General features: G+C 47.6%; 1 protein-coding gene across 2 annotated transcripts in view; it reads left to right on the top strand.

Moving 5' to 3' along the window:
* The window catches only part of BLZF1 (basic leucine zipper nuclear factor 1), a 56,896-nt gene that overhangs the window by 24,981 nt on the left and 14,361 nt on the right, over positions 1-17,554 (top strand). The gene's annotated exons all lie outside the window — the stretch shown is intronic.

Raw genomic sequence — 17,554 nt, 5'->3', positions numbered from 1 at the left:
ATAAGGCGGTGTACTATTAGCAGTGGTATCCTGTGAGGATAGCCTCCGGCTGCTATCACCCCAGATGCCAACTCTGTTATCATACGATGCCGGCACTTATCGGGGTTTATGCTTTGGATGCCTCTGTCACCCGAAGCATAATCGCCGAGAAGAAGCCACCGGAGCCGCAATAACACGTGGGATCAAGGACTTATGGGGGTCATTCCGAGTTGATCGCTAGCTGCTTTCGTTCGCTCTGCAGCAATGAGGCAAAAAAAGTAACTTCTGCTCATGCGGCGCACGCGCGTCGTACTATTGCAACGAACGATGTAGTTTCACACAAGGTCTAGCAAAGTTTTTTAGTCGCACTGCTGGCCGTAGAGTGATTGACAGGAAGAGGGCGTTTCTGGGTGGCAAGTGACCGTTTTCAGGGAGTGTTTGGAAAAACGCAGGCGTGCCAGGAATAACACAGGCGTGGCTGAGCGAACGCGGGTCGTGTTCGTGATGTCAAAACAGGAACTGAACAGTCTGAAGTGATCGCAAGCGCTGAGTAGGTATTGAGCTACTCTAAAAATGCACAAAAAAAGTTTGCCGTCGCTCTGCGATCCTTTCGTTCTCACTTCTGCTAAGCTAAAGTACACTCCCAGTAGGAGGCGGCATAGCGTTTGCACGGCTGCTAAAAACTGCTAGCGAGCGAACAACTCGGAATGACCACCTATACCCGATCCTATGTGTCTTTGTACGATCACGGGTCTAATTTCGACTGTTTTTTGTTTTTTGTTTTTAAATAAGGTTTATTGGGTTTTGTAATAAGAAAAACAGATGCATAAACAGTAAATAATACATATGGGTCAATACAGAAGGTGCATAAAACTGAGGTATCAGTAAGATATAGCCACAGCATGGCCCATAGTGATCCTATACATCAAACATCAAAGAGAAAGTATTGAGACAGCAATACAGATATAAAGAGAACGAATCAAGGAAAGAGAGAAGAAGCAAGAACAAGAAAGAGTGGGGGGAGGGGGAGCGAGAACGTCAGCCAGTCAAGGTTGGTCACAACCATGAATACTATCATCTCCATAAGTAGCGGATCAGATGGTTGCCAATGGCGGTTCAGCATTAAAGTGCATTGTCCATGGCGTCCAAGTACGTATAAAGGTGACTGATGTGTCATGAAGGGCAGCGGTGATGCGTTCCAGTTTGTATGTGGTCCATATAGCATTAATAGTAGCGGGAAGAGTAGGGGGAGAGGAGGATTTCCAATTCGCCGCTATTTGGCATTTGGCCGTATTCAAAATGTGCTTAATTAGTCTTAGTAGATGGTTCGAAGTATCTGGGATAGGGCGTAAAAGTAGAGAGTAAAATGGTGAACTCGGAACAACCACACTAGTGATTTCCAGAATTAGTTTATGAATCTGACGCCAATAGCGGCGGACGATCCCACAGGACCACCAAACATGCAGCATGGTTCCCCTCTGCCCACAAAGTCTCCAACATCTATCAGAGCAGGAAGGGTAGATAGCGTGAAGTCTAGACGGTACGAGGTACCATCGGTAATAGATTTTATAAGAGTTTTAACAATTTCCTGTCTGATGTCCGCCCACTCCCCGACAGTTTAACGTTTCCCCTATATCTCGTTCCCACGCCAATTCATGGGCCTCTTTCGCAGGGGTATTGTGTGAGAGCAAGATTTGGTAAATAGTGGATAATAAACCCTTGGTAGAGCGTTGACCACAACATAATGATTCAAATGCAGTTTTGATTGGGGTACGAGCAGTTTTACAAAGAGTAGTATAGAAGTGGCGGATTTGTAGAAATTGATAGAAAGTCGAATGGGGAAGGGAGAAGCGGGATTGTAGGTCCGTAAACAAGGGAAATGAAGAAAGAGGGGCCAGATCAAACAAGAAAAGGACGTTATGCGAAGTCCAATATTTAAACGCCAGATGGTTAGTACCTGGAGGGAACTCAACATTGTCCCAAAGAGGAGTCAGTAACGGAGTATAGGAACGAAGATGATAACAGCGGGTGCACTGATCCCAGATCGATAATGTGAAACGCATCGTCGGCAATAAGAGAGGCAGGGCGGGAGCGAGGCGCGCACCATAACAGGGTGGAGGGTGAATACATATTCATTACATTAGCTTCCAAAAGCGTCCATAGTCTCTGTTCAGGAGGCGAGTGCCAGAGGACACAGGAGGCTAAGTGTGTAGCTCGGTAATAATTAATCAGATCCGGCATACCAAGGCCCCCTGAGGTACGATGTTGTTGGAGTAATCGTATCTTGACTCTGGGTTTCTTTCCAGCCCAGATGAAGATAGACAAATCCCTTTGGAGATTCTTCAATATTTTAGTCGGTATGTGGATTGGGAGGGTCTGCCAAAGATATAGTAAACGCGGAAGTATGTTCATTTTGGTAGCAGCAATACGCCCAAACCAAGAGATAAAGAGTTTGTTCCATCCAACCAGATCAGTACGTATAGATGCAAAGAGACGTGGAAAATTGGCTGCATATAATGATGCGTGAGATTTAGTTAAGTATATACCGAGGTACTTGAGTTTAGGGTGTTGCCATTTACATGGGTAGGAAGACTGTAGGAGGCGTAAGTTCCGGGGAGACACGTGTATATCTAAGATCTCCGTTTTATCAGCGTTAAGTTTGTAGTTAGACAGAAGACTATAAGTTTGAATCTCCTCAAACAGATATCGTAGAGATATAAGTGGGTCAGTTAAAGTTAAAATGACGTCGTCAGCGTACAGCGCTATCTTGAATTCATGGTTTCCAACTGCAATGCCCGAGATTTTAGTGTTTAGTCTGATTTTGGCCGCCAGAGGCTCCATCACCAGAGCGAAAAGCAGTGGGGAGAGTGGGCAGCCCTGTCGGGTGCCGTTTCTAATAGAAAGAGACGGAGAGGAGAGACCATTGACGAGGATGGAGGCAGAAGGGTTGTGATAAAGTGAAGTAACGGCATTATAAAAAGCACCGTGCAGGCCTATATTTCTCAAGGTTTGTTGAATAAAGGGCCATGCTACTCTATCAAAGGCCTTTTCCGCATCCAAAGCCACCACCAGGGTCGGAAGCGACTTCCGTTGGGGGAGATGGATAAGATTAATAAGTTGGCGAGTGTTGTCTGCTGCTTGTCGGTTAGGAATAAAACCGACTTGATCCGGATGGACCAATACCGGCAGGAATGGGGCCAACCTGTTCGCCAGAATTTTTGCGAACAACTTAAGGTCTGTATTTAACAAGGAGATGGGTCTATAATTTTTCATTTCAAGCGGGTCGCGTTCAGGCTTGGGTATAACGATAATGTTAGCCCTGGTGGTGGCCGCGTCTAGCGAGCCCAGCTCCAGTAGTGAGTTGAACAATGAGTGAAGCATGGGAAGAAGAGATTGCGCAAATTTTTTGTAATAGATAGCAGTATAGCCGTCGGGACCCGGGGCCGCTGAGCGGCGCAACTGAGCTATCGTGACCAGAATTTCCTCGTTGGAGATGGGAGCATTAAGTATTTCTAGATCCGAGGCTGAGAGTTTTGGTAGGTGACAAGAGGCGAGGTAATGTTGGGTGTTGGTGACGTGGAGGGGATCTGCTTTAGCAGGTGGGGGTAAGTTGTAGAGTGAGTCATAATAATCGTGAAATTGTGAGGCCATAACCTTGGGGTCACAAGTCACGGATCCGTCAGAGCATTTCAGGGCAAGTATGCGGTTTTGCGTCCTTTTTGCCCGGAGGCGGCGAGCTAACATAGTGTCAGCCTTATCTGATTTTTCATAAAATTTCTGGCGGATCCATAAAAGTGAGTTACCGTTTTTTTTGTGAGGATTTGCGACAACTGTCCCTTAAGTGAAAGGATCTTCGTGTAAAGTCGTTTTTTCGGAAAGCGCTGATGGAGAAGGGTTAGAGAAGTTAATTCTGTTTCCAAATCAATAATACGTTTGGTCTCAATCTTTTTGTGGGTTGAAGCAAGATTAATGAGGAGGCCACGCAACGTGGCTTTGTGAGCCTCCCATAACACCGCAGGAGAAACATCAGAAGTGTTATTATCAGTAAAGTATGTGCGAATCATGGCGTTAATTTCAACAATGTTAGAGGGTTTAAGGAGAAGAGACTCATTTAAACGCCATGTCCGAGGGGCCGAATGTGAATGAGGGATAGCAATATCCAACATAAGGGCATAATGGTCCGACCAAGTAGTGGGAATTATTTGCGCCCCTCTGAGGCCCTGAGTGGAGTCGCGGTCAACAAAGATGTAGTCGATGCGGGTGTAAAGGTCGTGTGGGGGAGAAAAATGCGTGTAGCCTCGAGCGGAAGGATACAAAGTCCTCCAGCTATCATACAAGTTGTGAGAGGAGATACAGTTTCGCAAAAGCTTAGACAGCTTTGTGTGAGAGGACGTCCCCGTGCTCGGGTGTGATCTATCAAAATGAGGGTCTAGGGTAATATTACAATCTCCCGCAATTATAATTTTGGAATTTGTGAACTTAGAGAGCTGGTCAGAGAAGGTCCTAAAGAAAGAACCCTGCTGCATGTTTGGGGCATATATGGACGCCAAGGTGATAGGGTGTTGATTGAGGGTACCTGAGAGGATTACAAATCTACCATTGTCGTCGTGAATAGAATCATGAATGACTATGGGGAGATCCCGGTGGATCATTATAGCAGTACCTCTGCGCTTGGCTGCCATAGTAGAGTGAAAGGTATGAGGGTATTTTTTACTGTGTAAGGAAGGGTGGGAGTCTTTAAAATGGGTTTCTTGAAGAAATACTATATCTGGCTTGTGCCGAGCAAAAAAATGGAACGCCATGGATCGCTTAGTCGGAGAATTAAGACCATTGACATTTATGGATAGCAATTTCAAGGTCATGGAGGGTAGTAATCACCAGAGCGCAGTACTGTGAACAACCATTGACGTGGCCAAACATAAAAAGAGCGGAAGGACAAAGAGGAATAGAAAAGAACATGAGCAAGAGGGAATTCAAAGAACAGGCCCATTCCTAAAAGCGGGTAGGGCCTAACAGAGGAAGGGGTGGTACCAATCAGGCAGCCCCTTCGGTGTGGGGGGTAGCGATAATATAAGAAAACAGTAAATAGAAAACCAGAACGTGCAAAACAAGAACAGAAATATCCTGCGGTCAAGCGCAGGGGCCGAGATATAAACAGGTCAAGGCATGACAAGAGAACTTTGACATACTGACATAACTTGGCAAGTATATAACCAAATGACTTTAGTGATAACTACAAGATATGGAGCGGAGAGAGGGAAGAGAGGAAAAAAAAACAAAAAAAAAACATACGCATGCATATATATATATATATATATATCTGTGGGAGAACAAGCAATGTCACATAATAACCTTCAGAAAATGACTGTAGTGTGTTACCGTGGGAAGCGGGTTAGGAGGAGCAACATTAGTGAATAGAGAGTCTGAGGCATCCCCATGTTAATAAGTACAATATTAGCCTTACCAGTTCAAGGCACAGTAAACATCATCCACATGGGTCTAGATAGAACCATTACCCCAAAAAATCCCACAAATCCCACAGTTCGTAGAGCAACCCGAGCAGTCTCTGAAGAACGTAAAAAAAAAAAAAAAAGGTGGGGGGGAGAGAAGGGGTAGGTTGTCCAGGAGTCAGCAAGCCATAGTTACGTATTTGTAGTCCTCAGAGAGCACTGTTATTTAGTAGACCAATCAGGAGTCGGTGCTACAGGCCTCAACGGAGATGCGGGCGTGAGCTGATTCCTTAGCTCGCCAGGTAGAGTATCAAGAATGCTAAGAGTCTTGAGGAGCTCGTAGCCCTGAGCCGGGGTTTTAATTGTGTGATGCGATCCATCTTTGGTTACTTGGAGCTGGAAAGGGAATCCCCATTTATACTTGATAGAATTAGTACGGAGAACTCTGGTAATTACAGCAAGGTCTCGACGTTTTCTAAGTGTAGAGGGAGCCAGGTCTTGATAAATTTGAAGTTGGATGCCAGAGTAATCCACAGATTGGAGTTCCCGCACGGCTGACATGAGTTTCTCCTTAGACTTGTAATAGTGGAATCGGAGAATGACATCTCGGGGCGGTTGAGTCGGAGGAGGTCGAGGACGGAGTGCTCTATGTGCTCTATCGAGCAAGAACAGGTCTTTCGGAGTATCGGGGAGTAAGTTCAGAAACAGGCCCTCTAGGAAACCTGGGAGGGCTTCTAAGGTAACACTCTCAGGGATATTGCGGATCCTGACATTATTTCTCCTATTCCGGTTGTCCAAATCCTCCAGGTGGTCCTCATGCACGTCGACATCAGTGCGAAGGTCAAGTAATTCCTGTTCAAGCACAGCCTGGTATTGGCAAACCTCATCCACCTTACATTCCAACGAATCAGTACGTGTGCCCAAGTCGGTCAAATCTTTTCTGAATTCCGCTAGTGCTGATCTCATCTCGGTCTGGATAGTTTTGGTGACAATAGAGACAACGTCTTGGGTGGTAAGGTGAGCTCTTGGTGATGGAGCATCCTCCGAGTCAGACATCCGCTCAGCCGTTGATGAGTTACGAGACGTAGATCCTGCTTTCTCCCACGCACGGAGGATGCTGGGTTTATTAGCAGCATTCGATTTGCGGGTTTTTTGCGACATAATAGAGCAGGAAAAGCAAAGACGTAAGGATCAAGAGTATCGGCTTCGTGTAGGAAATCTCAAGCGAGGCCTCGGCCAGGGCGGCAGCTGGGCCCCTAGCGCCAGGTGACCGCAGGATAGGCTAGTCTAAAACAGGTATCGGGAGCGCCATGAAGCGCCTCCTAGAACACGGGCAATCATTAGTAGAGAATCACAGTGAAACGTAGTGGGGTGTCTCGGTAGTTCGGGGCACGGGCGGTCCGAGAGCATAAGATAGGTACAAAATGGCCGCTGGGGGCCTTCAGCAGGGGCCACCACGGGCCAGCCAGCGGCTCGCAGCAGCGTCGGCAGGCCCCAAGCACTGACAGTCCGCGTCCCACCCGGGTGCCCATGCGGCAGTAATAGAGCAAGCAGGGGGGGAGAGGAGAGTCCTCCTTTTCTCCTGCGCCCCTTCCGTGAGGTATCAGGCTGGGGGCCGGAGTATTCACCCTTATCCCCTGGAGGGGGGGGTCACTGAGAATGCCCCAGGGTTTCTGTACCGCGATCACTGGGGTCAGTAAGGGCCACAGAGGCTGTGAGGAAAGTGCTTTGACATAAATGGGAGCTGCAGGGCAGTCAGTGGGCCGTGATGTTGTGTAGTAAGACAGGGTTACCCCCACAGGTCCAGGACCAAAGGCCAGCTCCTGTGTCCCCTCACTTGAGGAAGCGCTGTGGACACCCCGCCAGCCGGACACCGCAGCTACGGGGGAGAGAGCCGGCTCTAGATGCAGGGAGCCGCGTACAGACGCGATGTTCCGCTCGGCTGCAAGCCACGTACCTTCAAGATGGCGGCCGCACTCTCACGGGTCTCCGGTTCACGGAGCTCCGGGTGCCAGCGCTAGAGGTCTCGTGCGTCCCCGAGTATGATCAGGCGGAGGTAAGAGTCCAGGAGCATCTCCGCAGGGCCCCGGATGCACTATAGGGTGGCCCAAGATGTTGTGGTCAGTTCGGCGCTGCTCCGGGAGCCCAGCGTCTACTTTAGTCCCCGGCTTCAGTCTAGGGATAGGGCCGCAACCCGCAGGAGTGCAAAAAGTCACTCCCCGATTCCGCAGCTCCTTCCCAATGTACCCTAATCCAGCTGGAGGGTATTGGGGGTATATATAGGGTGGGAAGGGAGGACAATAGGGGACATATAGGTGGTTTTTAAGGTGTTAGTGTGCAGGAGCTCCAGTGCTGCACGTCTGCTCAGCTCAGCAGTTAAGCCATGCCCCCTAATTTCGACTGTTATAAGCGATCCCTAATTGTATACCACGATAATGACCATCTGTCATTAATTGCGATATCCTGATGTTTTTAAAAGCCAAAATCGCCTCTGGGCTAATAGGATACCGCCTATAGAATACCAAATACTATATCCATGTATATAGTTGTAAATTAATAGAACAAAATAAATGAAATAGCAGCACTGATAAACATATAAACTATCCAATACAATAGAATAATGTGCAGTATGGACAGTGGATGGGTTAAAAAAAAGGTTCGTAAATGTAATAATATACCATTGAAAGTGTGTGTGTGTGTGTGTGTATATATATATATATATATATATATATATATATTTCTCTAACGTCCTAAGTGGATGCTGGGGACTCCGTAAGGACCATGGGGATTAGCGGCTCCGCAGGAGACTGGGCACATCTAAAGAAAGCTTTAGGACTAGCTGGTGTGCACTGGCTCCTCCCCCCACGACCCTCCTCCAAGCCTCAGTTAGATTTCTGTGCCCGAACGAGAAGGGTGCACACTAGGTGGCTCTCCTGAGCTGCTTAGTGAAAAGTTAGTTTTAGGTTTTTTATTTTCAGTGAGTCCTGCTGGCAACAGGCTCACTGCATCGAGGGACTAAGGGGAGAAGAAGCGAACTCACCTGCGTGCAGAGTGGATTGGGCTTCTTAGGCTACTGGACATTAGCTCCAGAGGGACGATCACAGGCCCAGCCTGGATGGGTCCCAGAGCCGCGCCGCCGGCCCCCTTACAGAGCCAGAAGCCTGAAGAGATCCGGAAAATCGGCGGCAGAAGACGTCCTGTCTTCAAAAAGGTAGCGCACAGCACCGCAGCTGTGCGCCATTGCTCTCAGCACACTTCACACTCCGGTCACTGAGGGTGCAGGGCGCTGGGTGGGGGCGCCCTGAGACGCAATAAAAATACCCTTATCGGCGGCCTTTTCTCCTCAGCACACTGGCGCCATTTTCCCTCACAGCTTCGTTGGAGGGAAGCTCCCTGTCTCTCCCCTGCAGTCACTACACTACAGAAAGGGTTAAATAAAGAGAGGGGGGCACTAATTAGGCGCAGTATAAACAATACAGCAGCTATAAGGGGAAAAACACTTATATAAGGTTATCCCTGTGTATATCTATATAGCGCTCTGGTGTGTGCTGGCAAACTCTCCCTCTGTCTCCCCAAAGGGCTAGTGGGGTCCTGTCCTCTATCAGAGCATTCCCTGTGTGTGTGCTGTATGTCGGTACGTTGGTGTCGACATGTATGAGGAGAAAAATGATGTGGAGACGGAGCAGATTGCCTGTAATAGTGATGTCACCCCCTAGTGGGTCGACACCTGAGTGGATGAACTGTTGGAAGAATTACGTGACAGTGTCAGCTCTGTATAAAAGACAGTGGTTGACATGAGACAGCCGGCTACTCAGCTTGTGCCTGTCCAGACGTCTCATAGGCCGTCAGGGGCTCTAAAGCGCCCGTTACCTCAGATGGCAGATATAGACACCGACACGGATACTGACTCCAGTGTCGACGGTGAAGAGACAAATGTGACTTCCAGTAGGGCCACACGTTACATGATTGAGGCAATGAAAAATGTTTTACACATTTCTGATAATACGAGTACCACCAAAAAGGGGTATTATGTTCGGTGAGGAAAAACTACCTGTAGTTTTCCTGAATCTGAGAAATTAAATGAGGTGTGTGATGATGCGTGGGTTTCCCCCGATAACAACTGATAAAAATGTTATTGGCATTATATCCTTTCCCGCCAGAGGTTAGGGTGCGTTGGGAAACACCCCCTAGGGTGGATAAAGCGCTCACACGCTGGTAAGAACAAGGGCTCTACCCTCTCCTGAGATGGCCGCCCTTAAGGATCCTGCTGATAGAAAGCAGGAGGATATCCTAAAATGTATTACACACATACTGGTGTTATACTGCGACCAGCAATCGCCTCAGCCTGGATGTGCAGTGCTGGGTTGGCGTGGTCGGATTCCCTGACTGAAAATATTGTTACCTTAGATAGGGACAGTATATTATTGCCTATAGAGCATTTTAAAGATGCATTTCTATATATGCGTGATGCACAGCGGAATATTTGCCGACTGGCATCAAGTCTAAGTACGTTGTCCATTTCTACCAGTAGAGGGTTATGGACACGTCAGTGGTCAGGTGATGCGTATTCCAAACGGCATTTGGAAATATTGCCTTATTAAGGGGAGGAGTTATTTGGGGTCGGTCTTTCAGACCTGGTGGCCACGGCAACAGCTGGGAAATCCACGTTTGTACCCCAGGTCGCCTCTCATCATGAGAAGACGCCGTATTATCAGGCGCAGTCTTTTCGTGAACAAGCGGGCAAAAGGTTCCTCTTTTCTGCCCCGTGACAGAGGGAGAGGAAAAAGGCTGCAGAAATCAGCCAGTTCCCAGGAACAGAAACCCTCTCCCGCCTCTGCCAAGCCCTCAGTATGACGCTGGGGCTTTACCAGCAGAATCAGGCACGGTGGGGGGCCCGTCTCAATGAATTTCAGCGTGCAGTGGGCTCACTCGCAAGTAGACCCCTGGATCCTTCAGGTGATACTCAGGGGTACAAATTAGAATTCGAGACGTCTGCCCCTCGCCGTTTCCTAAAGTCGGCTTTACCGATGTCTCCTTCTGACAGGGAGATAGTTTTGGAAGCCATTCACAAGCTGTATTCCCAGCAGGTGATAATCAAGGTACCCCTCCTGCAACAGGGAACGGGGTATTATTCCACACTGTTGTGGTACCAAAGCCGGACGGCTTGGTGAGACCGATTATAAATCTAAAATCTTTGAACACTTACATACAGAGGTTCAAATTCAAGATTGAGTCACTTAGAGCAGTGATTGCGAACCTGGAAGAAGGGGACTACATGATGGACATCAAGGATGCTTACCTTCATGTAAAAAATGTACCCTTCTCATCAAGGGTACCTCAGGTTTATGGTACAGAACTGTCACTATCAGTTCAGACGCTGCCGTATGGATGGTCCACGGCACCCCGGGTCTTTACCAAGGTAATGGCCGAAATGATGATATTCTTTCGAAGGAAGGGAATATTAGTTATCCCTTACTTGGACGATTCCCTGATAAGGGTAAGATCCAGGGAACAGTTGGAGGTCGGTGTAGCACTATCTCAGGTAGTGTTGCGGCAGCACGATTGGATTCTCAATATTCCAAAATCGCAGCTGGTTCCGACAACTTGTCTTCTGTTCCTAGGGATGATCCTGGACACAGTCCAGAAAAAGGTGTTTCTCCCGGAGGAGAAAGCCAGGGAGTTATCCGAGATAGTCAGGAACCTCCTAAAACCGAGCCAAGTCTCAGTGCATCAATGCACAAGGGTTCTGGGTATAATGGTGGCTTCCTACGAAGCAATCCCATTCGGCAGATTCCACGCAAGAACTTTCCAGTGGGACCTGCTGAACAAATGGTCCGGGTCGCATCTTCAGATGCATCAGCGGATAACCCTGTCACCAAGGACAAGGGTGTCCCTCCTGTGGTGGTTGCAGAGTGCTCATCTTCTAGAGGGCCGCAGATTCGGCATTCAGGACTGGGTCCTGGTGACCATGGATGCCAGCCTGCGAGGCTGGGGAGCAGTCACACAGGGAAGGAATATCCAGGGCTTATAGTCTAGCCTGGAGACGTCACTTCACATAAATATCCTAAAGCTAAGGGCCATTTACAATGCTCTAAGCTTAGCAAGACCTCTGCTTCAAGGTCAGCCGGTGTTGATCCAGTCGGACAACATCACGGCAGTCACCCACGTAAACAAACAAGGGTGGCACAAGAAGCAGGAGCAATGGCAGAAGCTGCAAGGATTTTTCGCTGGGCGGAAAACCATGTGATAGCACTGTCAGCAGTATTCATTCCGGGAGTGGACAACTGGGAAGCAGACTTCCTCAACACGACCTCCACCCGGGAGAGTGGGGACTTCACCCAGTAGTCTTCCACATGATTATAAACCGTTGGGAAAAACTCGACAGGTATTGCGCCAGGTCAAGGGACCCTCAGGCAATAGCTGTAGACGCTCTGGTAACACCGTGGGTGTACCAGTCAGTGTATGTGTTCCCTCCTCTACCTCTCATACCCAAGGTACTGAGATTGATAAGATGGAGAGGAGTAAGCACTATATTCGTGGCTCCGGATTGGCCAAGAAGGAATTGGTAACCGGAACTTCAAGAGATGCTCACGGAGGATCCGTGGCCTCTACCTCTAAGAAGGGACCTGCTCCAGCATGGACCCTGTCTGTTCCAAGACTTACCGCGGCTGCGTTTGACGGCATGGCGGTTGAACGCCGGATCCTGAAGGAAAAAAGGCATTCCGGATGAAGTCATCCCTATCCTGATCAAAGCCAGGAAGGATGTAACCGCAAAACATTATCACCGCATTTGGCGAAAATATGTTGCGTGGTGCGAGGCCAGTAAGGCCCGACAGAGGAAATTCAACTGGGTCGATTCCTACATTTCCTGCAAACAGGAGTGTCTATGGGCCTGAAATTGGGGTCCATTAAGGTTCAAATTTCGGCCCTGTCAATTTTCTTCCAAAAAGAACTAGCTTCAGTCCCTGAAGTTCAGACGTTTGTAAAAGGGGTACTGCATATACAGCCTCCTTTTGTGCCTCCAGTGGCACTTTGGGATCTCAATGTAGGTTTTGGTTTCCAAAAGTCACATTGGGTTGAACCACTTAAATCTGTGGAGTTAAAATATCTCACATGGAAAGTGGTCATGCTGTTGGCCCTGGCCGGGGCCAGGCGCGTGTCAGAATTGGCGGCTTTATCCTGTAAAAGCCCTTATCTGATTTTCCATTCGGACAGGGGGAATTGAGGACTCGTCCTCAGTTTCTCCCTAAGGTGGTTTCAGCGTTTCACCTGAACCAACCTATTGTGGTGCCTGCGGCTACTAGGGACTTGGAGGACTCCAAGTTGCTAGATGTTGTCAGGGCCCTGAAAATATCCAGGGCGGCTGGAGTCAGGAAAACTGACTCGCTGTTTATCCTGTATGCACCCAACAAGCTGGGTGCTCCTGCTTCTAAGCAGACTATTGCTCGTTGGATTTGTAGTACAATTCAGCTTGCACATTCTGTAGCAGGCCTGCCACAGCCAAAAAATCTGTAAATGCCCACTCCACAAGGAAGGTGGGCTCATCTTGGGCGGTTGCCCGAGGGGTCTCGGCTTTACAACTTTGCCGAGCAGCTACTTGGTCAGGAGCAAATACGTTTGTAAAATTCTACAAAATTGATACCCTGGCTGAGGAGGACCTGGAGTTTCTCTCAATTGGTGCTGCAGAGTCATCCGCACTCTCCCGCCCGTTTGGGAGCTTTGGTATAATCCCCATGGTCCTTACGGAGTCCCCAGCATCCACTTAGGGCGTTAGAGAAAATAAGAATTTACTTACCGATAATTCTATTTCTCGTAGTCCGTAGTGGATGCTGGGCGCCCATCCCAAGTGCGGATTGTCTGCAATACTGGTACATAGTTATTGTTACCAAAAAGATTGGGTTATTGCTGTAGTGAGCCATCTTTTCTAGAGGCTCCTCTGTTATCATGCTGTTAACTGGGTTCAGATCACAAGTTATACGGTGTGATAGGTATGGCTGGTATGAGTCTTACCCGGGATTCAAGATCCTTCCTTATTGTGTACGCTCGTCCGGGCACAATATCCTAACTGAGGCTTGGAGGAGGGTCATAGGGGGAGGAGCCAGTGCACACCAGCTAGTCCTAAAGCTTTCTTTAGATGTGCCCAGTCTCCTGCGGAGCCGCTGTTCCCCATGGTCCTTACGGAGTCCCCAGCATCCACTACGGACTACGAGAAATAGAATTATCGGTAAGTAAATTCTTATTATATTTATAATATAAACAATATACACCAGTAGTTTAAAAACCTTCACACACCTGAGATCGGTCCTGGGTAAGTTTGGCTTCCAGGGAAGGTTTCTGGATTCCATTTTTGCTTTATATTCTGCCCCCTCTGCTAGGGTGTATGTTAATGGGTGCCTATCCAGGGGTTTTGATATTTTTGATATTTTCAATGGCACCAGACAGGGGTGCCCTTTGTCTCCCCTGATTTTTGCCCTGGCTATTGAACCCCTGGCTGAGACTATTAGGTCTGATGTGGAGGTCTCGGGGCCCGAGATAGGAGGATTGAGTCATAAAGTCAACCTATTCGCAGATGATATTCTACTCTGTTTGACCAACCCTGGATCCTCCCTTATCGGTCTCCACGCCATATTAGATGGGTATTCTAAAATATCATACTACAAACTGAATACATCCAAGACGGAGGCACTACCGCTCCACATCCCACCACATATCCTGGCTTTACTTAAGGATAAATACAGGTATGCTTGGCAAGCGAAAACTATTAAATATTTAGGTATACATCTATCGCTTGACAGAGATCTGTATGACTGTAACTACTCACCTTTGTTTAGCGCCTTCGATAAATTGATTAAAGAATGGTCTTTACATGAAATCTCTTGGCTGGGGCGTATCTCTGCAATTAAGATGGTACTGCTTCCTAAACTCCTTTACCTGTTTCGGGCCATCCCCCGCAGCTTCCCTAAACCGCTTAGTGTTAGGGCTAATAAAATTCTATCACACTTCATTTGGAAGGGATCTAGACCGCGTATCTCGAGGCAGGTTCTGTCATTGCCCAAGGGCTTAGGCGGGGTTGCTTACCCCAACTTAGAAGCATATCACTCCGCCTGCCTTCTTAGTCAGGCCCGCGACTGGTATGCCACCCATTCCCCCAAACCATGGGTAGTCATTGAGAAATCCTTTTTAGGGTCGATTAACATTACAGATATATTTCTACTGCCGATATATAATGCTCCGAAATGGACTGGCCCTGGGGACGCGATTAGATGTACTTTGAAGTCATGGCACTCAGTGGCTATATCGGACCCAACTATTGCATTACCGGCAGCGGATCTCTCTATCAGAACCATTGCTCGCACTATCCCTGGTCTCATATTAGACTTCTGGATTGACGCTGGAGTTGTGAGATTGAAGGATCTTTTCTTGAATGATGGTTTGATTCCCTTCTCTCAGCTTCAGTCTCGGTTTGGGATATCAAAGCATGATTTTTTCAAATACTTACAATTGCGCCATTGGCTCCAGACTAATGTTGACGGGTCTGGTGGCCCCCTTCCCCTTCCTCTGCCTGCTAATATGCTCTCTAGATTGTCTACCTCGGGTCATAGGGGTGGGGTGTCCAGATGGTATCAGTATATTGGGGGTAATTCCAAGTTGATCGCAGCAGGATTTTTGTTAGCAATTGGGCAAAACCATGTGCACTGCAGGGGAGGCAGATATAACATGTGCAGAGAGAGTTAGATTTGGGTGAGGTGTGTTCAATCTGCAATCTAATTTGCAGTGTAAAAATAAAGCAGTCAGTATTTACCCTGCACAGAAATAAAATAACCCACCCAAATCTAACTCTTTCTGCACATGTTATATCTGCCTCCCCTGCAGTGCACATGGTTTTGCCCAATTGCTATCAAAAATCCTGCTGCGATCAACTTGGAATTACCCCCATTGTTCTTCTGAATAAAACCGGTAAACTTCCTGCGCAGGTTAGGTGGGAGAGGGATCTTTCTATCGTACTCCAAGAGGAAGAGTGGGATACAATTTCCTCACAGTGTTTTAAGATCTCTAAATGTCTCCAACATTCAGAAATGTTCTATAAACTATGCAATAGGGCATACCTCACTCCGCAGAGGCTCCACCGTATCTGGCCCTCGACATCCCGGCTATGTTGGCGAAAGTGTGGAGATGTTGGTACTATCCTACATATTTTCTGGGAATGCCCTGTTTTGAGGCCTCTGTGGACGGAGGTGTTCTCTCTTTTGGGGGAAGTGGTGGGAGCGACTGTGCCACTAGATCCACTATTTGCCCTGTTCCACTACTCTCCTCACGCTCTCCTCAGCTGCGACAATTATATTGTAGGTCACATTCTAATATCAGCTAAGGCGGCGATAGGCCAAATGTGGAAATCACAGTCCATACCACACATTCAGACGATTATTAATAATACCCATAAGCACTTCCTTTTTGAAACAGCGGGAAGTGTGTACTCTTCCTCTCCTTCTTCTATCTTTATGAGATGGTTTAAATGGAGTGAATTTCGGGAGAGACGGGGTCACTCAGTTATTTTTAGTGATCCCATTGATCTGGCAATTTTAAACTCTCCATTATCTGATAACACTCATTCGTAACAGATGCCCTCTATCTATTTATCTACATACCTCTATGTTACAATATCTGAGTAAGGTATTCCCCTGACATTTAGGGTTTTTCTTCTTTTTTTATTATTTCTCCCCCTCGTGTGTCGCTGTCTTGTTATGTCTTTCTCACTTTTCCTCTCTACTGAGCTCTCTATCCTATTACTTTTTAAGTTATAGTTATGATTGATAGTTAAAAGGGAACTATGTACACTATTAGTGAACTGAGCCTTTGAATCCAGATTTGCTGTTTATGATCGAGCTCTATGTAGTAGCTCAATGTAACACTTTCTATATGACATATGTTCGTGTACATCTATTTGTTATTTGTTTTTTCCTCTATATTTGGAAATTAATTAAAAAAAAAACATCATTATTGAAAAAAAAAAAAAAAACCTTCACACAAACCGTTCATGCATCTATCATTGAAATAAATTTCTCTATTCCTATTTATGCCATCGGATTCAGCAGTCCCATATATATTATGATGTTATTTCCTTGTTAGAATAGGACTGTCCAAGAATGGGGCAGATGTATTAAGCCTTGAGTAGAGATAAAGCAGTGATAAGTGGAAGGTGATAACACACCAGCCAATCAGCTCCTGTCATTTTTCAAACCTGTAATGATTGGCTGGTGCATTATCACCTTGCTCTTATCACTGCTTTATCACTTCTCCCAGCTTAATACATTTGCCCCAGAATTACCATAAATGGTCACCAATAAATGGGTGTTCTCCTCAGGTGTAGTATGATATGCCGGCGGTCGGGCTCCCGGCGGCCAGCATACCAGCGCTGGAATCCCGACCGTCGGCATACCGACAGCTGTGTGAGCGCAAATGTGCCCCTTGCGGGCTTGCTGCGCTCGCCACGTTACGGGCACGGTGGCGCGCTACGTGCGCCATGCTATCTATTCTAGCTGTCGGTATGCTGGCGGTCGGGATTCCGGCGCAGGTATGCTGGTCGTCGGGAGCCCGGCCACCGGCAAACTGAAGACCACCCGTTCTCCTCGAAGTGAATGTCCATGAAGTAACTTTGGATACCCTTAATTCTGCGCAATGTTAGGACACAGGGGATCATTCCGAGTTGATCGTTAGCTGCCGTTGTTCGCAGCACAGCGATCAGGCTAAAAAACGGCTTTTCTGCGTATGCACCGCAATGCGCACGCATGTCGTACGGGTACAAAGCCCGTTGTGGTTGTGCACAGGTTCTAGCGAAGTTTTCAGTCGCGCTGACGGCCACAAGAAGATTGACAGGAAGGGGACGTTTCTGGGTGTCAACTGACCGTTTTCAGGGAGTGTTCGCAAAAACACAGGCATGTCTGAAAAAACGCAGGCGTGGCTGGGCGTTCGCTGGGCGGGTGTATGACGTCAAATCCGGACACTAATAGGCTGAAGTGATCGCAAGCGCTGAGTAGGTTCAGAACTACTCTGAAACTGCACAAACTGTTTTTGCAGAGCTCGGCTGCACAAGCGTTCGCACTTCTGCAAAGCTAAAATAGACTCCC

This window comes from Pseudophryne corroboree, chromosome 2, assembly GCF_028390025.1.
Source record: "Pseudophryne corroboree isolate aPseCor3 chromosome 2, aPseCor3.hap2, whole genome shotgun sequence".
Classification (NCBI taxonomy): Eukaryota; Metazoa; Chordata; class Amphibia; order Anura; family Myobatrachidae; genus Pseudophryne; species Pseudophryne corroboree.
This window is presented reverse-complemented; position numbering and strand designations above follow the sequence as displayed.